At 41.8% G+C, this 25,552-nt stretch overlaps 1 pseudogene; it reads left to right on the top strand.

The window, feature by feature from the left end:
* The window catches only part of LOC124776674, a 30,691-nt pseudogene extending 7,894 nt beyond the window's left edge, over positions 1 to 22,797 (top strand).
* The last annotated feature ends 2,755 nt before the right edge of the window (positions 22,798 to 25,552 follow it).

Raw genomic sequence — 25,552 nt, 5'->3', positions numbered from 1 at the left:
CGCTAATCCAGCACCCATATGGACAAGGAACGGCCGGATTAGCAAGAGTCTAGTGCACCTGCTGTTGTCAATTTGTTTTTGTGAGGCATTGATTCTAATTGCTCTTCATATAATTGCTAATCTTCTAATATAATCAAGCCCAGTAGTTGGAAGAGAGCCAAGCCACATCCGTCTAGATGAAGGGGAGCAGAAGTGACCCACAAAAGTACTGTCAGATATCCTTGATCTCCATTTTGTTGTAGACTCCTATACATACTTTGAGTTAAAATGTATCTCAAAAAGAATGGCCTCCTCCACAACAAACAGAATGGATTCTGAAACATTGATAATGTGAAACACAAATCACACATCTCACCCTATTTTTCGATATTTGGATCGAATTTTACTCAAATTTGTGACTGGATTGATTGAGGATTTCTTGGTAGGGAGGATGTGCAACATGTTATCTTGGATGGAGAATCATCTGCAGATGTGTAAGTAACTTCAGGTATGCAACAGAATAGTTTGTTGGGACCATTGCTGTTCACTTTGTATATTAATGAACTTGCAGAAAATTTAATAGCAATCTTAGACTTTTCACAAGTGATGCAGCTACTTATAATGAAGTTCTGTCTGAGAAAATCTGTGCAAATATTGTCAGATCTTGATAAGGTTTGGAAGTGATTGACAACTTGCTATAAATGTTAAGAAACATAAAAAGATGTACTTCACAAAATGGGGAAAAAACCTGGTAACCTGTGACTATAATATCAGTATGTCTCAATTTGGTCAGCTCATACTATATAGTCTGGTCACGTTAATGTGACCATAGCTTATGTTAGATATCGACATGCAATAACCATTCACAAAGAGCAGGTGGCAGCATTAGCAGTAGAGGGCATGTAAATGGTGTCGGGAGGATATGGAAAACACAGTGCAGTCATTGTCGTAATGCGGGAATGGAGCAATTTATCTGACATTGAAAGGGGTATGATCATTGGCTTTCAGGCCAAGGGTGGAAGCATTTATGAAACAGCTAAGTATGTAAACTGTTGGCATGCCACTATGATTGAAGTGAACAATGTATGGTAAAGTGGTGCTGTCCAAAACTGGCATCTAGGCAACTGTGGTCCACCACAGGCCATAGATGATACGCATGAATGACTGCTGTGGAGATGTGTGCAGGCAAATAGACATGAAACTATTGAAGAACTGACTGTGCAGATGAACTAAGGGGCTACCAACACTATCTCGCCAATGACAGTTTCAGTGAACATTGCTGCTTACAGATCTCTGCAGCAGGTATGTGGTTCATGCATCCATGCTGACTGGTGTTCAGCAGTACCATAACTTGATGTCAGGTGGTCTTTTCAGATGAATCTTATTCTGTGCTCTGTTGGACAGTTGTTGATTTTTTTATGGTATGAGATGTCTGAAAGCAAACATCTTGCAACCTGGAGGGAGTATTATGGTCTTGGAAATGCTTTTGTGGCACTTCCTGGATGATCTTGTTATTCTGGAAGGCATAGGATAAAGACACATCACATAGATAGGAATGTGCTACAGGCGCAGTTTGTTTTTCCTCAGCATATCTATTAGCAGGAAAATGTAACATGCTGCATAGCTCATAGTGTTCCTGCATGGTTTGAAGAGCACCAGGATGTGTTTACTGTACTCGACTAGCCACCAAACTCCTTGGATTTAAACCTGATCAAGAATGTCTGACCACCTTGATCAGGCTGTTCACACCATGGATCCTCAACCAAGAAATCTAGTGCAACTGGCCATTGCACTAGAGTGAGTGTGACTCCACATTCCTGTCAGTGCCTTCCACAACCTCATTGACACTCTTCCTGCACTGCAAGAGGTTGTTATTCAGACTTTCGACAGGTGGCCAAATTTACAAAGTAGGACTAAGAAGGATATTGAATGTACAAAGAGAAGGGCAGCATGAACAGTCATGTGTTTGACACGTGAATGTCGCAGAGATGGTGAAGAAACTGTACTGACAGAAACTTAAGAGATAACTACAAACTATACTGATGAAGCCCACCGGCAAAACTTCAAGGACCAGCTTTAAAACACAAATCTTAGAAATATACTAAAACCCTCTGCATATGGCTCACATAAGAATTATAAGGACAAGATTAAATTAATTATAGCATGTTCAGAGGCATTTAAACAGTCAGTTCTTTCCACACTCCATACATGAATCAAACAGGAAGGATCCTAACAACTGGTAAAATGGGAAGCACTCTCGGCCATGCATTTTAGTTGTTTGCAGAATTGCATATGGTATATTTTCAAATGAAACACAGTAATAGTCTGATACAGTTGCTTTCCAGATTTTGTCTCGGAGCAGCTGAGATGACTGTGTTTCAGGCAGTGAACATACATTTGGAAAATGTCATTTAACTCTGTTATCACTCATTGTTTCCTTTGATTACTCTAGTCACTTGAGGCAAATTGGGGTTGGTTTCTCAAACAGGCTAGGATGATTTCTATACATTTGTTTGCCCAACTGCACATTGTGTTTCTTTTGTTCTGGTGTGTCAGTGAAACGTTAAATTCTAATTTATATATCATCCTTTATATGGCAATACACAGGAGAAAGCAAACTTTGTGCCAGTTAAACAGGCAGAACAAACTTGTGGTTCCTTAACTTTATACGCAAAACAAACAGCTAACACTTCTTCCCTGATGGGAATTTTAGTAATATCAGCCTCAGTATGTAGTACATCGTGAGAAGGTTGTTGGGTTTAGTCTGCAGGTCCTTGCTGATCCTGGTATTGAGGAAGCATATCATCAGTTTGTGAACACACTCACACTCACTGATACGCTTCCTCAATGCCAGGATCTTTAGTCATCGACACCTTTTAAGCGGCGATCCTCCCCCACTCTGTCCCCACTGCTCTCAACTGTGGACGGTGAGACACCTCTTACTTGAGTGCCCCTATTTTACTCCGTTACGCGCCCGTCTACAGCTGTCGCCTGATATATCTTCCATTTTAGCAGATGACACGCACTCATCCGATCGTGTTCTCGAGTTCATTAGTGCCAGTGAGATGACGTCAGCCATTTGAAGCTCTTTTTGGGGACATATAATCCCACTTCTATAGTGGTTTTTAAGCTTTCCCTCTTTTTTTGTGGTTTCCCCACTTTTTTGAGTTTCGCTCCCATTGCTACTGCTTTAAAGTATCGTTTTTTTTTTTACCTTTTCCTAAGTCACAGACCAGGCACTAATGACCGTAGCAGTTTTGCGCCCTAAAACCATAACAAAAAAACCTCGGGATCAGAAAGCACCTCCAGACTTGAAACCTAGCAAACTTCTCATGATGTACTAGATTGACATTACTAAAATGTCTTCCAGACAATATTAATAGTATCCACAGACTTTTTGTAGATGATCCAGTTGTATAAAATTTACCATCTGAAGAAAACTGCAAAAATATCCAGTCAGAAAATGGTGAGATTTCAAAGTGGTGCTAAGATTGGCAACTTGTCTTAAATGTCCAGAAATCTAAAACCATTCACTTCACAAATATAGAAGCACAGTATCCTATGATTAAAATGTGAGTTGTAATTTTACGCAATAAACTTGTACAATTATCTGGATGTAACCATGTTGATGATATCAAATTGCATGATCATATTTAAGATCAAGTATAGATAAAGCATGTGATAAACTTCTGTTTGTTGGTAGGATAGTGAGAAAATGTAGTCAGTTTACAGAGGGGATTGGTTACAAAACTCTTGTGTGGCCAATCCTAGAATATTGCTGAAGTGTTTGGAACCCATACAAATTAGGTTTAAAGGCAAATATGACATGGACAGGGAGGGCAATACATATGGTGACAAGTTTGTCTGATGTACAGGAGTGTCACAGAAAAGCTGAAAAAAGCAAAGAAGTATATAAATGCTTAATTAATAGAGTATTTTAAGGAAAAACTTAAGTTAGTTTGTTATTGCTGGCTTGATTCAGAATAAGTGGTACTGCCTGGGAATCTTCAATGTCCTTTTGGAATGTTCACAATACCATAGTGACACACTAACTTTAATATGGTTATTTGTAATTTAAATTAGTTGTTTGGGATTATTTCCTTGTTTTTCTTAAAACTTGTTTTCATTTTACAGGGAGTTGCAAAAATGTTGTTAATTGGGTGCATATTAAGTGGAATGAATATATTTAATTTGTTTGGTCAAGAGCAACCTCCATGGTGGACTTGGTGCATCAACAACAAAATATACTCCTGTATGATGACTTTTTTTGTGTGCAATGCAGTTGAGGGTCAACTGGTTTCAACTGGAGCTTTTGAAATTTCTTTCAATGGTTGGTTTTTATTCTCTCTCTTTTCAAAATATTATCAGTGTTAAATATTCAAGTGCCTAGTGTACTGCTGCTGAATGATACTGGAATATATGCCATATTGTAGTCAATAATTTGAAGAAACATGTCGAAGCTGGATGGTGTCATACCTATCAGAAATTCTCAAGAAATTAATGAAGTGTTACTGGATGAAAGCATTAGCAAATTATAATCCATTAGAGTGAAACAAGTTCATAGATAGGTAAGTGACATGAGGAAAATGGTAAATCGAGAGAGGTTAAAGTAGTAGAGGATAGCAGAAAACAAGGTAAGAAACTTTGATGAGTAAAAGTTACTGTTTATTGTTTATCTGCATGAAATGACTGTACGGTGCAGAAATGAAAAGGGATTAAGAGCACAAAGTTGGAAGCAGCTTAAAGGCCAGCAAAGTATATTAAATGAAGGCCCTGAAATGAGCCATATTGTGGTTATTGTACATCAAATTGAGTGGTGTTCCATCTAAGGTGGATTTTTTTTAAAGAAGCTGGTTTATGGAATATAAGTAATACAATATTTAGTCATAAGAAATACTTAGTAATGTTTGAGAATTAGCATGTATGGATCAGACAGAGAAGACAAAATAAATCTACTCAGGACAATGGTTAATGGGGTAGTATTTGACATCGTTGACATTGGAATAAGTAGGATTAGTAAATTGAGCAATGTGAGGAGAGAGGCATTTTTACTTACGTCATTTCTGAAATTGGAAATAAAAGGCAAAATTTAACAACAAAAGGATGCTTTGGAAGCAAAGAGATAAAAGCATTTGACATTAAATGTCATTGAAACTGGGCCCAGGAAAATTCAGAGCAATTCATGTGACACAAAGCTGAGGAATAGGTAATCCTGTTTAAGATTCAGTGTGTGGGTTGCCAACACTGTCTGAATATGTTGTTGCCAACTATGTGTGGCCATGGACAGGGCTCAGCAGTTTAATTGTTAAATGACACTTCTTAAGAGAGAGTTAGCTGCTGTATAGTAAACATGAGTAATAGTTCAGATGATAAATAGTTGTTGCTTTTATTTGCACATTCTTGAGGGTGGTGAAGAAAATAAATACGTGATAGTAGTAAATGAAAAAACTGTAGTGAATTTCAGTGTTTGCAAGAAGCTGTGGTTTTGTAGAGACTGTTCCTATGGTTATTTTTGTATTTATCCTGAACAGTTCAAAGCTTCACATAAGCTCATTAACCCAAAAGTCTTGACTGTCTCCACTTGTGCATAGTTAATCATCTATTCAAAGAACAGAATGGGATAATGACCATCTGAGAATTTCATTTCTCAGCGGGTAATTTGCGCCAGTGTGCCCTGGTACAGTCTCACACAGTACTTTTCACTCGCATAAAAGTTGTCCTCCATGTTTTCATTTTTTAATTTAAGTTGGTATCGAATGGGAATTAATAAAATATATTGCAGAAGCTAATAAATTTATTTGCTTGATGTTGTTTTCAGTGTGAAACATTTTAAAGCAAGGTCCTGTACATAAGGAAACTTGGCATTCTGCACACCAGTATGAAGTCAATTTACGAAGTTTTTTCCCCATACATGGCACACACCTTCTTGTTGGTCTTTCTTTGTTGTAGGTAGCAGAAGGCCTGGAAAAGGCCTGGCTGTAAGGCATGTTGCTTTTGATGTTCTAGGTTAGCTTCTTACTGATGTCCCTTTTCTTAGTGAAGATAAGACCACCTGTTCAACAAGACTAATCACAAAGCTCATTCTGCCTTGTTTGCCTCTGTGCTTCTTGTACGGAACATATGCAGCATGCAGTGTCTAACAAGTCAATGGTTTTCGTTTTTCCACCGACAAAACTGTCAGTATGAATTTCTCAATTGGCTTCTCCCACCATCTTTACTTTGTGGGCCTGTTGCTCTTCCATTCACTGAAACTACAAAATTCCTGGGGCTCATGCTTGATAGGAAACTCCCTTGGTCCTCCCATGTGTCTTACCTGCAGCCTGCCGTACGCAGTTTCTCAATGTCCTACATGTCCTCAGTGGTACTTCCTGGGGTGCAGATCGAAGCATCCTTCTCTGTCTGTACTGGTCCTTTGTCCATTCAAAACTAGACGGTGTGTGCTTTGTTTATGCACTAGCCCGGTTGAGAGTATGAGAAGCTGCTGAACTACCACTGTCCTACCATCGTGACTTTTTCCTCAGTAGGTATGCATGCCATTTGTCTGCTCTGCGTGGCCACCCATCCTATGCCACTTTCTTAGATGACTCCTTTGCTCGCCAGTATGGGTCGCAACCCTCTCATCTGTTACCTCCTGGAGTTTACATTCGGCTCTTGCTCCGGCAGCTTAACTTGACGCTCCTTGCAACTTTCCTGGTGGGTGTAAACCCTTCACCATCTTGGCTTCATGCGATGGCCTGTGTTCACCTTGGCCTTCATTCAGTTTGTAAGGACACTACTCCAGCCTCGTTCTACCACTGGTTCACGACCTTATGGAACTTCGCAATAGTACCTTGGTGTACACTGATGGCTCTCAGACTGACTGTGGTGTCGGGTGTGCCTTCATCATTGGCACCGACAGTTTTTTGTATCGGCTTCCGGCACACTGCTCAGTATTTACAGCCGAACTCTTTGCCCTGTATCGGGCCACGGAGTACATCTGACGACACAGGCTTTTCAATTGTGTCCTCTGCTCAGACACTCTCAGCACCCTTCAGAGTCTCTGTGTGCAGTACACTGCCCATCCCTTAGTGCAATGGCTCCAAGAAACTGTCACTTGCTCACACTTGATGGAGCCACTGTGATGTTTATGTGGGTTCCTGGTCATGTTGGTCTGCCAGGAAATGAGGTAGCTGACGCTGCTGCCAAGGCTGCAGCCCGCTAGTTCCTATATTCCCACCAATGATCTCTGTTGCCCTCCATCAGGAGGTGGCATCACTTCAGTATTGCCATTGGTCCTCCCTTCATGGAATAAGCTTCAGATTTTTAAGCCATTCCTAGCGGCTTGGATGACCACCTCTTGGTCCTCCCGCTGACAGGTCATTCTGAGTTGCGTATGGGGCACTGCCTTTTTAGTCTTCGCCATTTAAGTGGCGCTACCCCACCACTTTGTACGTGTGTGTGTGTGTGTGTGTGTGTGTGTGTGTGTGTGTGTGTGTGTGTGTGTGTGTTTGTTTGTTTTGGACAGGTTAGCAGAATGTCGTTTGTAGCACATATGTAGCTACACAAGAAATATTTCTGTATAATCATAATTTTCACTCTTTTGTCATATTTATTTGGAGATTTCACATATAATCATGCATATATTTAAAACATTACAACTCTAGCGCCTGTTTATTCAGATGTTTTAGCATTTAAGTAATAAACTTTGCTGAAATATAAATATTTTCAAAAAAATTGCTTAAATATACCAATTTTTGCATTTTATTACTCTTTGAAATCAACTGAAAACATGACACCCTATACCCTGCTAATGTTGAAATAAATTTCTTATACTTTCAAAACATTTCACTTTTTTAGGACATTCGAATTTCACGCATCTCTAGACATGAACCATAATGTCACAGAACATCACTGCAGATTGAACGCACTCTAAAAATACAAAATGTCTCACACCTGGAACTGAAAACATGAAAAACATTTAGCATGGAGGAAAGCTAACCCTCGCTGCGCTATATCTCTCTCCAAAAGTGTCACTTTTGAATGAGTCTGCAAATTTTTTATAGTGCCCTGGCACCTTAGTTCTGATCAGCAATTGTCACAGCCTTTCCCAGTGTGGAAACCTTGAGCTATGTGTCATTTAAATGAACAATACAAAAAAAAAATCATTGGCAACAGACACAAAATTCGAGAAGCTGTTCACTCTGTCACTGTCTTTCACATTTCGTGTTCAGTTATTATAACTCTTACTCTTAAGCATAATATCTGTATCACTGCACAGAAACATCAGTGGCCCTGCTGCCATGGAACAGTAACTTCACACTATATCCTCCTCCTTCCAAATATGTATTTAGGCCCGGCACATTTTGACCCAAAACTACCTCTCTTCTGAAAGAAAACTAAAATCTAATCAGTAGACTGCCATGGGTACCCATACTTAGGTTTCTTACCCCAATCTGTAAAACAGGCAGCTACAGCAATCCAGCCCACCCACTAAACACTTCAAAACTCTCTGATTTATTAATGTCATTATTATCTGAAGCTATGAGAAAGACAGTCTCAGATCTTCTCTCTAAAATCTCAACACATACTCTTGAATTGGCTTCACCAGGCCCTTCTCAGTATTTTTCTGATGTTTACTGCCTCCTGTCTGATGACTCCCTAAAAACCACTTGGTTAAATTCAGACGTGGACCAAAAAATTAATCAATTTATTAGCAGGCTACACTTCCTAGTGGTACATATGGAAGTATTTGTTAAAAGCATGTCATGCAGCTGAATATACAAAAGAAAACCTGATTGGGCCTAAGGTACAAGGGTTGGAACTTAAATAGTGGCAACTATTTATTCACAACTGATACAAAAGAGTTACATGTTTCCACCGGTTACTGTCATTCATTGTAGTCACCAGCATTGTGTAGAACTTGTTGCCATAGATGTGGAAGGCGTAGTATACCGTTACAGCCTGTTCTCTTGGTGGTGCGAATGGAGCAGTCTACTGCCTGTCGAATGTCTGGAACAGTTCTGAAGCGAATGCCACGAAGTGGTTCTTCATCTTCGGAATCAAATCAAAGTCACAAGGACTTAAGTCGGGGGAGTATGGTGGATGGTACAGTACTGCCCAGTCCCATCGACTAAACAGAGCAGCCACAGCTTGCGCTGTATACGCCCATGGATTGTCGTGCAAAATGATGGGTGGGTTGTGCCGAAAGTGTTGCCGCTTCTTTCGCAAAGCTTGATCACAGGTGATGTTCCAAAAATGAACAGTAATACTGTGCATTGACAGTCTGCTATGGAGGAATGTAATGCGTTAGGATGCTACAGTTTGCCGACCTTTGTTGAAGGCTTTTACCCAATGTGCCACTGCTCTGTACGGCAATGCAGATTCCCCACACGCCTCTTGAAGACCTTGACACTGTTGTGCTGTATGACCTCTGACACATTCAATGTTGATCCAACTCGTTCCTGTTTCAAAACATAGTGACACCGTTACGTTAGACCGCTCGCTCACAAATGACTGTGTTTCCCTTGATTGTGTGCTTGCTGGTGATGTGGGACGGGAGAGTCCATTTGCTCAGAGGTAAGGTAGGTATGTCAACAACATGTGCTATCAGCAACAATAGTAGATTCCATTGCATAATGTCTCCACAGCAGTGTTGCCACTATTTAAGTTCCATCCATGCTCTGCTAATTCATAGTGGGTTGGATGGATATAGCTGTCCATTGTATTCTGTGGCTAGTAGCTAATGGGAATGGCGAGTTGTCAGTCTGACATTGAAACTGTGATATTAGTTGAGCTTCAGCCACTAGATGGCAGCTTTTTTCAGGCAACACTGTGTGTTCTGGGATAGTTAGAACATTTTCAGCTCAAGTGCGAGTCAACACTGTGTGACCTTTGAAACAGTTGCAGAAGCATGTCTTTTTCGTCCACGTTTACCGCTGCATTGGTGAGTGATCTTTTTCAGTGGTGAAAAGAAGTCATTTATCAGATTCGAAGATAGAGCAACTGCTTTCAGAAAGTTACCATAATTTCAGCGACAATTCTGAAAGTTTTCAAGATATGGATGTTGAGGCTAGTGAAAGCAACTTTGATTGGGAAACACCTGACGATGAGACACTACTGTAGCAAATAGTACCTAGCGCGTTCCCCCCTGCGGGCCCTGGGGCAAGAATAGGCCCGAGTTATTCCTGCCTGTCGCAAGAGGTGACTAAAAGGAGTCTCACACGTTTCGGCCTTTATGTGATGGTCCCCTGTAGAATTTGACCTCCATTCTTCAGAATCTTTCCGAAGACCGAGCCAGTTGGGGAAGGGCACCTTTCATGGTCCATCGTGCCTTGAGATCTGTAGCCTGCTTTCTCCTCATCGCATTGCAGTCCCACTCATTCTCCATCTCTTGGGGAGGACACGTTTCTGTGTGCACTTTCCACCATGCACTATGCAGTGTCGCTCTCTGCGCCAACGATGACTATGGACTTGCTTGCACCTGATATCCAGCACAGTAGCCAGTTGTGGTGAGGCTGCCATATATCGTATTGGTTGTAGCCCCGACAGCACAGGGATCACTCTGCTGATGCCTGCACCGTTAACTCCCCATGTGTGCCAAGGAGTAGAAGCTTATGTTCCTCGAACATCGGGAATCCCTGCAATGACCATCCTGCCAGGTGGCCTTTGCTGCGGCTGGGTGGCACCCATGGGGATGGCCCCTGGTTGTAGTGGATAGCATCAGGGCGGATGATGCACGATGAAGCGTATCACGTCATCGCTTGCTGGTGATCAAACACCAGCAGTGTCTAAGTGTTCTAAGTCTCAGTACAGTGCAAGGAAGTACGACCCTAACCATTCCCCTCCCTGGCCATACCATGGGAGGAATGCCAGGCTAAGGATGACAGCGAACCTTATTCACCCCGGTACCTCATACATACAAGAACTGATGGAGGCTCCTCTGTTTCGATGAAGCCACAGTTTTTTTGCAGTCCATTTGGAGGACAAGTTTGGGGAGATGGAGGGCTTGTCCAAAATGCTGTCAGGCTCAATCTTGATAAAACCAGAATCATCTGCCCAGTCACGGAAATTACTCGCTTGCGACAAGCTGGGGGATGTTTCTGTTACCATCACGCCCCATAAGAGTCTAATTATGGTCCAGGGTATTATATTCCACAGGGACAATTTCTTTTGCAATCTGACGACGAGCTGCGTGCCAATTTAAAGTGCCGAGGTGTCCATTCCGTCTGGTGTGTCCTTCGGGGTCCGAGGGATAATCAGGTTGCCACCAGTGCCTTCATCTTGGCCTTCGAGGATGACACCATTGCCCGAGAAGGTCAAATTGATGGTCTACTGCTGTGATGTAAAGGCATATATCTCTCACCCTATGCAGTGCTTAAAGTGCTGGAAGTTCGGCCATATGTCTTCCCGCTGTAATTCCAGTGTCATATCCCAATACTCCACGTGCCCTGCCTCCCATCTGTGTCAGCTGCAGAGAGCATCACTCCCCTTGTTTACCAGACTGCAGGATTTTACAGCGCGAAAGGAAAATCATAGAACACAAGACACTGGACCAACTGACCTACACTGAGGCTAAGAGGAAATTTAAGCATCTACATCCTGTGGTTATGATTTCCTCTTAAGCCGCCAAGCTGCCGGTACGAGAACAGTTGTAGCCCCATCTGTTCCGCGAATTGCAGTCAGCTCTCCTAGTCGGAAGACTACATCTGCCCCCTTGATGGTGGGGGCACTTCCATCCCTGTTGCTCCCACACCACCTATCTTGGGAGCACTGCTCCTCCTCGCCACCCCCCTCCCCTCACCCAACCATCAGGGACACCATTCCCCACTTCTCAGCCGGAGAAACGTAAGTCTTCTTCGGCACCTCTCGCTAGGAAAGGGTCCCTTGGGTCACTCTTTTCCCAGGCTTCTGCTAGTGGTAAAGATGACTCCCGCAAGTGGCTGAAGTGCCCAAAAGTAGCTGGTTGTAGAGCTTCACGACCATCCTCAGTTCTGGAGAGTCAGTCAAGCCCTCCCAGCCAGAGAAACCCAGCGAGAGAAATCTGAAAGAAGACCCCCAAGACCAAGGGACTTGGGGTGGAACCCACACAAGCTTTGCTTCTGACAAGGGAACCTCCCCATCGCACCCCCCTCAGATTTAGTTATAAGTTGGCACAGTGGATAGGCCTTGAAAAACTGAACACAGATCAATCGAGAAAACAGGAAGAAGTTTTGTCGAACTATGAAAAAAATAAGCAAAATATACAAATTGAGTACTCGATGTGTAACATAAGCCATATCAAGGACAATGTGATCCGAGGAGCGACATAGTCTCGTGGTAAGCGTAAGCAACTGGGGTACTAGAGGACCTCGGTTCAAGTCTTCCCTCGAGTAAAAATTTTAACTTTTTTATTTTCTAGCAATTGACGTGTGTCAATTATCAAAGTTCAGGCACTCACACAATCAACTTCGCTCTCAAAAATTCCAGTTCAGATTTGCTTGGACATATGCAGGATTTGACAGTCTACACACGGAAAAAATTGGAAAACGTTAAAAACATATGTTTTGACAGAGCACAGGGAAAACTGTGTGACTGTGAAACAGCTGCATTCATTTGTTGCAGTTTATGTGACAAACTCTTATGTTTTCATCACTTTTTTGGGAGTTATTATCACATCCACAAGAAAACCTAAATCGGGCAAGGTAGAAGAATCTTTTTACCCATTCGCCAAGTGTACAAGTTAGGTGGGTCGACAACATATTCCTGTCATGTGACGCACATGCCGTCACCAGTGTCGTATAGAATATATCAGACGTGTTTTCCTGTGGAGGAATCAGTTGACCTATGACCTTGCGATCAAATGTTTTCGGTTCCCATTGGAGAGGAACGTACTTTCGTCTACTAATCGCACGGTTTTGCGGTGCGGTCGCAAAACAGACACTAAACTTACTACTGTGAACAGAGACGTCAATGAACGAACTGACAGGTCATAACTTTGCAAAAATAAATAAAGTAAAATTTTTACCCGAGGGAAGACTTGAACCAAGGACCTCTCGTTTCGCGAATGTTTACGCTAACCACGGGACCACGGCGCTCCTTAGCTGATCCTATGCTCGATGTCGCTTATGTTGAACATGGACTACTCAGTTTGTGTATTTTACTTATTTTTTCTGTAGTTCCACACAACTTCTTCCTGTTTTCTCGATTGATCTGTGTTCAGTTTTTCACGGCCTGTCCACTGTGCCAACTTATAACTAAATCTGAGGGGGGTGCGATGGGGAGGTTCCCTTGTGAGGATGAGGTGGAGATTCTGGCATCCGCTAAGGACCTAGATCTCGCCAGACCCTCAGACACCATGGATACAGACTGGTCAGGAAATAAATCCGTGGCAGCAGGTGACCCTGAGGCATAAACTGCCTCATTGAATATTCCATGTCTTCACAGCCTCACGATCATGTCATCCTCCAGTGGAATTGTGGCAGTTTTTCCACTGCCTGGCTGAGCTACGGCAACTGTTAAGCTGTACACCTGCTTTCTGCATTGCCTTCCAGGAAACCTGGTTTCTGGCAATGTGGAACCATGCCCTCCACAGCTATAAGCGATATTACAGGAACCTTAATGACTATAATAGTGTCAGGTGGAGTTTGCGTCTATGTCCTGAACTCAGTAAGCAGTGAACCTGTGCCCCTTCAAACCGCTCATGAAGCTATGGCTGTCAGGAGAAGGGTAATGCAGTAAATAACTGACTGCAACATTTATATTCCTCCAGATCGCGCAGTACCCCTGAACGCATTGGCTGCACTGATTAACTCCCTAAACCTTTCCTACTTTTGGGAGATTTTAACGCTTGCCATCTGTTGCGGAGTGGCACTGTGCTTACTGGCAGAGGCAGAGATATTGAAAATTTACTGTCACAACTCGACCTCTGCCTCTTAAATACAAGTGCCCCCACACATTTCAGTGTGGCACATGGCACATATTCGGCCATTGATCTCTCGGTTTGCAGTCCTGGCCTTCTCCCATCTATGCACTGATGAGCACATGACGACCTGTGTGGTAGTGACCGCTTCCTAACCTTCCTGTCATTGCCGCGGAATCAGGCCCACGGACTCCTGCCCAGGTGGGCTTTAAACAAGGCAGACTGGGAAACTTTCACCTGTTGTCACTGTTGAATCTCCCCCACACAGTAACATCGATGTGATGGTTGAGCATGTGGCTGTAACTATCGTTTCTGCGGCAGAAAACACAATCCCTCACTCTTTAGGGTGCCCGCAGCGAAAGGCAGTCCCTTGGTGGTCGCATGAAGTCGCTGAAGCAATTAAGGATCATTGGCAAGGTCTACAGCTGCGTAAGCAGCACCCTTCCCTGGAGCACCTCATAGCCTTTAAACGGCTCCGTGCCTGCATTCGCCATCTTATCAAATGGTGGAAACAGGAGTGTTAGAAGAGATATGTCTCGACCATTGGGTGCCATACATCACCTTCCCAAGTCTGGGCAAAATCAAACATGTTTTCGGGTACCAGACCGCAACAGGTGTTACATAAATGGCATGTTATCTACCGATGTGTCGCAGCACTACCCCCCTGCCTTTAGCACGCTCAAACGGTGGCTGGAAGGGAAAGTGATTTCATTTACTACACGCAACAGTCAATCTTATAATGCCCCATTTACAGAGTGGGAGCTCCTCAGTGCCCTGACACATTGCCCCAACACAGCTCCTGGGCCAGTTCAGATCCACAGTCAGATGATAGAACATCTCTCATCTGACTACAAGCGACATGTCGTCCTCTTCAACCGGATCTGGTGCGATGGCATATTTCCATCACAGGGCTGGGACAGCACTGTCATTCTGGTGCTCAAACCCAGTAAAAACCTGCTTGATGTGGATAGCTATCGGCCCATCAGCTTCACCAAAGTTATTTGTAAGCTGCTGGAAAGTATGGTGTGTCAACAGTTGGGTTGGGTCGTGGAGTCATGTGGCCTACTGGCTTCGTGCAGGGCGACTTCCGCCAGGGTCGCTCTGCTACTGATAATCTTTTGTCCTTAGAGTTTGTTATCCAAACAGCCTTTTCCAGACACAAACACCAGTTTGCCTTCTTTTTTTATTTACAAAAAGCGTATGACATGACATGACCTGGCGACATCATATCCTTGCCACATTGTATGAGTGGGGTCTCCGGGGCCGCTCCTGATTTTTATCCAAAACTTATTGTTGCTCCATACTTTCCCTGTCCAAGTCGGTGCCTCCAATAGTCGCCCCCCGCCCCCCTCAACCCCCACCCGCGTATTCAGGAGAATGGCATTCCACAGGGCTATGTATTGAGTCTCTCTCTTTTTAGTGGCTATTAACAGTCTATCGGTAGCTGTAGGGCTGTATGCGGATGACTTCTATATTTCGTGCTGCTCTTCCAGTACTAGTGTTGCTGAGCGGTGCCTACAGGGAGCCATTCACAAGACTCAGTAATGGGCTCTAGCCCACGTCTTCCATTTTTCAGCCACGAAACCGTGTGTCATGCATTTCTGTCAGCATCGCACCATTCATCGAGAACCAGATCTTAATGATGATGATCCACTCACTGTAGTGGAGGCATATTGATTATTAGGACCAGTTTTCGATGCCCAACCAACTTGGCTACCTCACCTTCGTCAGCTTGAGCAGAAATGTTGGCAGCACCTCAATGCCCTCCACTGCCTGAGCAACACCAAATGGGGTGCAGATCGCTCTATGCTTCTGCAGCTCTACAGAGCCCTTGTTCAATCCCACCTTAACTACTGGAGTGTGGTTTATGGTTCGGCGGTGCCCTCAGCATTGCGTTTACTTGACGCAGTGCACCACTGTGACGTTCGCCTAGGGACAGGTTCTTTTAGAATGAGTCTGGTGACCAGTGTCGTGGTGGAGGCCGGAGTCCCTCCATTGAAGGTTAGGCATGCACAACTGCTCGTCAGTTACATTGCACATGTTCCTAGTTCTCTTGCGCATCAGAATTACTGTCTCCTTTTCCCTCCTGTGTCAGCCTGTCTCCCGCATCAGCGGCCCAGGTCAGGGTTAATGATTGCGGTTTGCGTGCAATTCCTTCTGTCTGAACTGGAGTCATTCCCTTTACCACCTATACTTGAGGTCCATTTACGTACACATCCATGGAGTACACCTAGGCCATGGGTTTGCCTGGACATTTCACATGGCCCTAAGGACTCAGTTAACCCTGCGACTCTCCACTGTCACTTCCTCCAGATTCTCGACTTGTAGCAGGCCCATGAAGTGGTTTATACGGATGGCCCGATGGCAGATGGTCACGTTGACTTTGCCTATGTTCATGGAGGACATATAGAACAGCACTCCTTGCCCAATGGCTGCAATGTTTTCACTGCAGAACTGGGAGCCACATTTCTTTCTCTTGAGCACATCCGCTCATGCCCAGAAGACTCATTTCTCCTGTCATCCTTTGGTAGTGACCATCCAGGAATGGTCTAATCGTTTAGTGGTGTTTGTCTGAACCTCAGGTCACATCGGAATACCAGGCAACGAATTTGCCGAAAGGCTGGCCAAGCAGGCTACGCGGAAACTACTTCTGGAGATGGGCATCTCTGAACCTGACCATGAAGACCCGCTTCAGTGTTGGTGTGGCACCCAATTGACAGTGGCATATGTTTTGGTGCATTGCCCCACTTTGACTGCCCAGCGACGGAGTCTTGGGTTACCGGACCCGCTGCCACTAATTTTATCTGACAACGCCTCATTGGCTGATTTAGTTTTATGTTTTGTTTGTGATGGTGGGTTTTATCATTTGATCTAAGTTTTAGCGCATGTCTTTTATCTCTGTGTCCTCTACCCTAGTGCTTTTAGGGTGGAAGTTTTAATGTGTTGCAGGGTGGCTGGCTTATCATTTTTATTCTCATGGTCAGCCAGCCATGGTCATCTGCTTTGTTGTTTTACTCTCTTCATCCCATTTCTTGTGTTTCTATGGTTTTCTTGTCCCCCTTTTGTCCATTTACACGTTAGTTGCCCTTCATCGTTCTTGTGATTATTTTCCTTTTATTCCATTCTTGTGTTGTCAGTCTCGTTCGTTTTATTCTCACACTTGTGGCATTGTTTTATTCGGAACAAGGGATTATGACCCCCCCCCCCCCCCCTCCATTTTAATCCAACCAAACTAGCGCATTTGTGTGTGCTAGTTCAGTTCGTGATCAATATTCGTTCAGTGGTTGTAGTGGTACAGCTGTGCCTCTAAAACAGTATGATGTGATGAATTGTTTTGTGTGTTTTGTGTATGATGCTTTGTGCAAAATACTGCTGAACAGATGAATTTATATCCACAACAGTTCATAGCTTCTCATTACAGTTTAGCGGCATGCCCCAGGCTTTGCAGTTTGCGGGATACTGAAAGAGAGGAGGTAAAAAACACTTACTGGAATGCTCATATTTAAAGGAATTCATCACAAACGAGAGCACAAGACATACTCTTCAAAGAGAGAATCATATGACAAATGGGGAAGCTGTTGAGTGAAAAACGGTTTCATCTTTTATTGATATACCGCCACTTTGCTGACGATACCTCGTACCATGCCACTAAGCACTATCAGCAGAAAACTATTCAAAATTCACCCAATTAGGGAGCATTTGTGGCACAGATTCAGATCAGTTTTCTATTGTAGAGGGGAACACCACCATTGACAGATCATCACTCTGGGAAGGATGACTTGACTAGAAGCAATTAATTCCATCAAGGCGCAACAAATTCGGCATCAATTTTATGAACTCTGTGGAAGCAGCTCCGGGTATATATGGCACTTCATTGTTTACACTGGAAAGGACACTAATTATAGTAGCCACTCTCCAGTAGAAACAATAACCTCTTAAATTGTTTTGGAGTTTGCACGAAATACTCTGGAAAGGTCACTGCATTCCAGGTTTGGGGGACAAACAAACCAGCAATAAAACCGACATTGTCATCATAATGCGGCAAGACAGGAAGGGGTTCCTTGACTTTATTGTGTACTCTTCCTTTCCTTGTACTGTTTGTACTCTCCTTTCTTCAGTTTTTCTGTACTGAAGTAGGAGGTGTATAGGTGCTATTCTCATTTGTACAGCTGCCAGATGGCCAGGAGCAGACTGAATAAAATATTATCGAGACTTTTTCCACCACTTTATCTAGATGGCAGGTTGCTATTGGTGAGATTCTACACAATGGAGAGAGAGAGAGAGAGAGAGAGAGAGAGAGAGAGAGAACCACAATATAGTTGAAATGTGTTTAAAGGCAGACATCCCATTGGCAAATGTAGATAACATTGCTGCTGGTTGTATACCCAGTTCAGATAAACTTAGATGAGAATATGTCAGTGTAGTGACGAAATGAAAGATGCTATGAAGGATGTTCCTATTGTGGTTATTGCTGACAAAACTTTTGGCAAAAAATACCCACTTTTTGCAGTTTTATTTTGTACGACAACTGCAAAATCAGACCAGAAACTGTATCTGGCTTCCTGTAACTTTTAGACATTGCTAACAGAAGTACTTGTGCCCATGCCACAGTAGATACCCTAAAAGACTAAAACATTAAATATGAAAATGTTGTGGATTTAGTATCAGGCTCTGACAGCTTCAGATAGTGATTGGAGATCATCTAATACCTGTCAAATGCTGGGCACACAAAATTAAATTAGCAGGTGACATATTTGTGAAAGAACTAAAGAAACTAAATTCTGCTGTCAGTAAGGTGAACGTCGCATTTCTTAATTTCGGTTGGTTGGTTGGTTTGTGGGATTGAAGGGACCAGACTTCTTAATCTCGCAAAATGAAAAGTCTATACCTTCAGTTCCTTCAAGGAAATTTCCTCATCTGTGAAGAAAAATTTTTGTGATCCGATAATCAAAAGAAGTAATTGCTGGTTCCATGCCATGTAATACTTGGATTTGCAGTTACCAGCAATCATCAAAGTTTTCAGACAATTGCACAACAAAAATGCTGCTGTTGAGGTCATTCTTGCTCATTTAATACATGAAGCTGTATCACATTTAGTCTTCTTACAAAGCATATTTGTAAGTGACACATGTGCCAGCATTGTCAGTTTAATTACAACACTAGAAGATAAAACTTATCCATTCGTACATTTGTTATGGGAAGGACTTTAATCAAATTACTATTGAAAAGAAATTCTGAAGGTTATTTTCCAACAAGCACTATTGTTATGCATACTCAGAAATTAGCATAGAAAGCATCTGCAAAAAATTATCTCAGATCTGCGGGTATGAATAGTTTACAAAAGCTATGTAAACACACACCACCAGACACAACTAACATTTTTGCAAAAGCATTCACAATGTCTCCAACCTTGCAGTTTGTGATGTAACACTGTATTTGAATGATTTTGCTGCTGTTAATATAGCAAAAAAATTACACTGTTAGAAAGTATTCCATCTGACACTTGCTTTAAAGCATATTCATCATTCCATCAACACCTTGTTAACTGTTTGGAACATTATGAGAAGCCTGGTATAGTGCAGCTTCTACTCTGTGAAAAGCTTAAATACAGTGGATTTGTAAGAGCTACTTTATCTGCAATTTGGCCACCTGCAATAGTGCGGATGTGGAGAGGTTACTTCTCGATGTTAAATTTAATTGTAAGTGACAGGAGGTGGTGAACGAAGCAGTCCCAATTGAAACTACTTCAGTTGTTGCATTCAGTAGATGAACGTTATTATACAGGCCTAGAACACACGTTAGATGAGAACTAACAAACACTTTGGTGTTACGTCGCAGAAGTAATCAAATTCTATTTTTTTTAAAAATGAACCGTGAAAAAGAGAAAATCAAACTTAAAGGTAAGGATTTTGTGTGTATATGTTGTTTAGGAGATACACACTATGTGATCAAAAGTATCTGGACACCCCCAAAAAAATACATTTTTCATATTAGGTGCATTGTGCTGCCAGGTACTCCATGTCAGCGACCTCAGTAGTCATAAGACATCCTGAGAGAGCAGAATGGGGCGCTCTGCAGAACTCAAAGACATTGAATGTGGTCAGGTGATTGGGTGCCACTTGTCATATGTCTGTACGTGAGATTACCACACTCTTAAACATCTCTAGATCCACTGTTACTGATGTGATAGTGAAGTGGAAACGTGAAGGGATGCATACAACACAAAAGCGTACAGGTCGGCCTCGTCTGTTCACTTGATGGAGACCGTCGACAGTTGAAGAGGGTCATAATGTGCGGTAGGTAGACATCAATCCAGACCATCGCACAGGAATTGCAAACTGCATCAGGTTCCACTGTACGGACTATGACAGTTAGGCAGGAGGTGAGAAAACTTGGATTTCATGGTCAAGCAGCTGCTTGTAAGCCACACTTCACGCTGATAAATGCCAAACAATGCCTCGCTTGGTGTAAGGAGCGTAAACATTGGACGATTGAACAGTGGAAAAATGTGTAGTGATGAGTCACAGTATACAATGTGGCAATCAGATGGCAGGGTGTGGGTATGGCGAATGCCCAGTGAACGTCCTCTGCCAGCATGTGTAGTGCCAACAGTAAAATTTGGAGGCAGAGGTGTTACGGTGTGGTCGTGTTTTTCATGGAGGGGGCTTGCACCTCTTGTTGTTTTGCATGGCATTATCACAGCACAGACCTTCATTGACCTTCATTAATGTTGTAAGCACCTTCTTGCTCCCCACTGTTGAAGAGCAATTCAGGGATGGCGATTGCAGCTTTCAACACTGTCGAGCACCTGTCCATAATGCACGGCCTGTGGCGGAGTGGTTACGTGACAATAACATCCCTGTAATGGGCTGGCCTGCACAGAGTTCTGACCGGCACAGAGTTCTGACCTGAATCCTGTAGAACTCCTTTGGGATGGTTTGGAACGCTGACTTCGTGCCAGGCCTCACAGACAGACATTGATACCTCTCCTCAGTGCGACTGAAAGTATGCCTGTGAGAGTGGAAGCTGTCATCTAGGTTAAGGGTGCGCCGACACCATATTTAATTCCAGCATTACCAATGTAAGGTGCCACGAACTTGTAAGTCATTTTCAGCTAGGTATCCGGATACTTTTGATCACATAATGTATGTATGTTCATGTGTTCTGGTTGACAAAAACAGAGTAGCCCTTATGTGAACTTAAGTGTTTGTGAGGCTAATATGCTATATTTGTTAGTTTACATATTTATATGTGCCTATCATAAAAATATGCAATTTAAGTGATTCACCCCATTAAAGATGTTCCCAGAAAGCATCAGTTTTAGTATGGTTTGTTGTGAAAAGGTGTTGCATAATGTAACATCAGTCACAAAACATGTTACTATACAGCCATATTGTTCCATTGAAATTATGTACATATCCTTGCCTGAATTTGGACTGTTTTCGTTCTCGATTGATTAATGAGTGGGTGCATAATTTGCTTCCACTGTTGCTCTAAGCTCATCTTCCAAGTGTTTGCCTAATAAAATGTACACTGAATTCATATTGTGCTGTTTGATTCATGGTATGCTAAAGTTATTTACAAGAAAATAAGGCTTACAGGAATTCGGGCACAATACATGCGCAAAAAGAAATTTGTGTATAGTGCACATCCCACAAATGCTGTCAGAAGTAAGGAAATTCTTGGCAACTGATGGTAACAGGACATGTGGACATGTTTCACATGTATATTTTCTCTGCTCATTCATAAAAGGTTTCTGTATTTTTCTGCTCTGTAGAAAGACATTACAAACTTTCCTACAATAGATAGAACTGCTAATGACAGAAATAAATATCAGTATTTAACACTATCAAAACATTAATATTCAACATCAATGAATGACACATCAAAGCATAACAGACATATACAGAGACAGATTTGACAACAGAGGTTCAGCCACTCCTTTGTTTCCCTTTCATTAGGAGCAGGGGAATGTGAAAATCGTGTGGAGGTTGGTATGATGCCCTTAGGCTGCATGAATTGAATCTTTTGGAGGTCCATAAGAGCTGTTCTCTGTCTGCAGAAGCCAACACAACACACCCCCCCCCCCCCTCCCTCCTTCTCCGAACTTCTGCTACCTGAAGGTAACTGGCATTTGAAGGCACAGCCTTAAGAGTAATTGCTACCTGTTCGAAAAACATCACTTGATTTAGACGGTTCTAGAACCAACATGGAGTCCCATTATTTCATCTGTATAGGATATATTAGAGAAGTTTCCTGTAATTTAAATTCTTTAGTCCATTTTATATATACTGTTGCCATTCTTCTTGTAGGAAAATTTCTTTTCTTAGCTGTGCAATACTGTTATTTCCAGAATAAGTTGTTGTTAATAACACTTTTAATTTCTCATTTTGATCGTGCCATATTATTTTTCAGAGTTTCTGCGTGTAAATTAATATTATTTATTTGTATTACAGATGTTCCTATTTGGTCAAAACTGGAAACGGGCAGGATACCACAGCCACCAGAATTATTCCAAATCATTGATAATCACCTCCATTTTGGTCGCCAGTCGTAATTAAGGTGTAAAATATTGGTTTGAATTTGTTTAACAATATGTCTGGTTAATTTGTTTATTCTTTTCACTGAGATAAATGTGTTTACATTTGCTACAGTATGAAGGCTTCTTCATAAAGTGGGAAATACCTGCAGGAAGTTGCCAGAAGTTTTTAAGCAGATGTACACACATTTGTTGAAGTGAATGATTAGTGCTTGTGCTAGAATAAATGTTTACCAGTATGTCTTGTTTTAAATGTGTAATACTATTTTTTATTGGAAATTTGTTATTTTGGATATTTGTAAGGTGAGAACTTCCATTGTTGCTCATGTAAAGCTGTATTTACAGTATTACTTTCTGTATCTTATGTTATGTATAGTAAATACCATTGGTTTCCCAAAAACTAGTGTAAAGGTTGTATGCTTTCCTTTTTATGCAGTTTCATTCTTCATAAAACTTGGATTTTTACAATAACTTTCAGTTTAGAAGAAGTGTTTAACAAATATTGTTTTTTAGGCAAAAACTTGGGCGAAACCAGTGTAGTTGAAGTTCAATATCACTCTCCAAAATCATTCAAGTATAAAAAGAATCACACCATCCTTAACTTCCCGTGATTTGAAGTGGAAGGGGGGAAAATGGAAAAATGTTCACGCGTATCAAAGTAAAGTGGATTAAAATACAGATTTTTCATTGTTGATATTTTCATTATTTATATGAACAGCATATTTAAAACATAGCACATAAAGCACAGAGCGAGGTACTTTAATAGTTTTACCACTGGAAACTGCCTGAAGAGACAAGACCAAAAAAAAATTTTAGAAGTTCGATCAGATGTGGAGTTTCTTCTCACCATTTTCTTCAGCAAAAGTGGGATAGAGCCTCAAGAGTTCCTGCCTTATTGTCGCACAGTCAATAAGGAAGTTATGTGCCATTTGTATGAAGCAACCCGAAGAAAACAGCAAGAATGTGGGAAAATCACTCCAGGAATTTTTAACCATAATGCACCTGCTCATCCTTGATGCTTTTTCATGATTTTTTGGCAAAAAACTTATGTTGCCACAGTCACCCTATTCACCAGACATGGTACCTTGCATCTTTCTATTCCTGAGGCTGAAGAGAACCATGATAGGACATTGTTTTGGCACCGCTGGTGAGGACGTCGTTTTGCCAAAATTGATGAGATAAAAATGAAATTGATGAATGAGTTGAACACCATAACTTAAAGCGAGTTCCATAAATGCTTGCAAAATTGAAGGAAGTGCTGGCACAAGTGTATTGTATCTCAGAAGGGTTACTTTGAAGGGAACAAAGTTGATGTATAAATATATTCTTTAAGAAAACAAAAATTCCCAGTACTGTTTGATCACATGTCATATGTTGCTGCTTGGGGTTTGGGACATACTTCATGCTGTCATTTTCTGTTGCTATCAACTAATCAGAGCATTATATTTTTTGCCTTGTTTCCATTGAAAAGTGGCACACAGGAATGATATTTGCACCTGCGAGGTAAACCTCGTATGAGTGGAAGAAAATGGATTGCCGCAAGAAACCACATTTTATAATATTCATTTTTACAAATAGATTATTTTTTTGTCAAAACTGGCACATCAGTTTCTGCATTAGGAAAAGTGGTGCTTTGGATTTGAATTTGTACTGAACCACTACTATAGACAAAAAATAACTCATTAAAAACTTGAAAATGCTTCAGCAGAAATATTTTCACATTAAGAATTATAATTTTGTTAGATTTGATGGTAAAGTGGACAACTATTTGTGCCAACTGTTTCAGCTGAAACATAATGCCACACAAATGTCTTGGAAAAACAAGAAATCACTTGTCAGCAAAAAATTTGATCATAATATACAAAGCCATGGGCACTGGTGTGGCACTCTCCTGTGCCAATTTTTTCATGGGCCAACTAGAGGAAATTGTCATAGCCTCACCAAACCCATGCTCTGGTTCAGGTTCATTGATATATTCATGATTTGGTCTCAGCCCAAGATACACTACACTCATTACTCCACAACCTCAACATTGCTCTGGTTTTGCAATTACGTGGTGTGTGGCACAGGAGTGTTTGTGTCTCATTGAGGGGATTTAAGACTGTGAGTAGTGGTAAATGTGTAATGAGGTAATACATCTACACCTACATAGATACTCCACAAGCCACTGTACAGTGCATGGCAGAGGGTGCCCTATACCCATACTTGTCATTTCCTTTCCTGTTACAGGCGAGGGAAAAAAAGACTATATATGCCTCCATATGAGCCTTAAGTTCTTGTACTTCTTGGCCCGTACACACAATATATATTGGCAGCAGAATTGTTCGGCAGTCAGCTTCAAATGCCAGATCTCTAAATAGTGTTTTTTGAAAAGAACATCACATTTCATGTAGAGATTCCTATTTGAGTTCCTGAAGCATTTCCGTAACACTTGCATGGTGTTCGAACCTACCAGTTACAAATCTAGCAGTCCACCTCTAAATCGTTTCACTAACTGACCTAGTGTGGATCCAAAACACTCTAGCAGTACTCAAGGATAGGTTGCAACAATGTCCTAGGTGCAGTCTCCTTCACATGCGACTCTTTCCAAAACTTTCCCAATAAACTGAAGTCAACCACTCACCTTCCCTACTACAGTTCTCACGTGCTCGTTCCACCTCATATCGCATTGTAATGTTATGCCGAGATATTTGACCCTGTTGTTCTGTTCACTTTTACTGTACAAATGTACTGTTCGGGTAAATACAACCCGCCATAATAAAATGTAGAGAAAAACTACTCACACTTATTCTTCTTACCGTTGTAAACCGACATTGTAGTTATATTGCAGTATGTTGTTAATCATCATAGCAATCATAGTAGTAGCAGTAGTAATAATACACACTTCACTGAAGAAAATTTATTATTTTAATATTCATGCAGGGTATATTAGGAACAGCAGACATTTCCACCAAAGTCATTCTTAACACCTAACTGCCTGCCCCTATCACTTTCTTTCCTTCTCAGTCACTGCAGTTTGGACACAATTAGGTGACGTGTGTTTTGCATAAATGTTTATTACTTTTCCACATTCCATGTTTGTCTTGTTACTGACTTGACCACACCTGCCACTCCTTCAGTGTCTTGGATGCTTCTGACCATTTTCAAAGAATCTTCTA

Source organism: Schistocerca piceifrons, chromosome 2 (assembly GCF_021461385.2).
Source record: "Schistocerca piceifrons isolate TAMUIC-IGC-003096 chromosome 2, iqSchPice1.1, whole genome shotgun sequence".
In the NCBI taxonomy this organism is placed as follows: domain Eukaryota; kingdom Metazoa; phylum Arthropoda; class Insecta; order Orthoptera; family Acrididae; genus Schistocerca; species Schistocerca piceifrons.
This window is presented reverse-complemented; position numbering and strand designations above follow the sequence as displayed.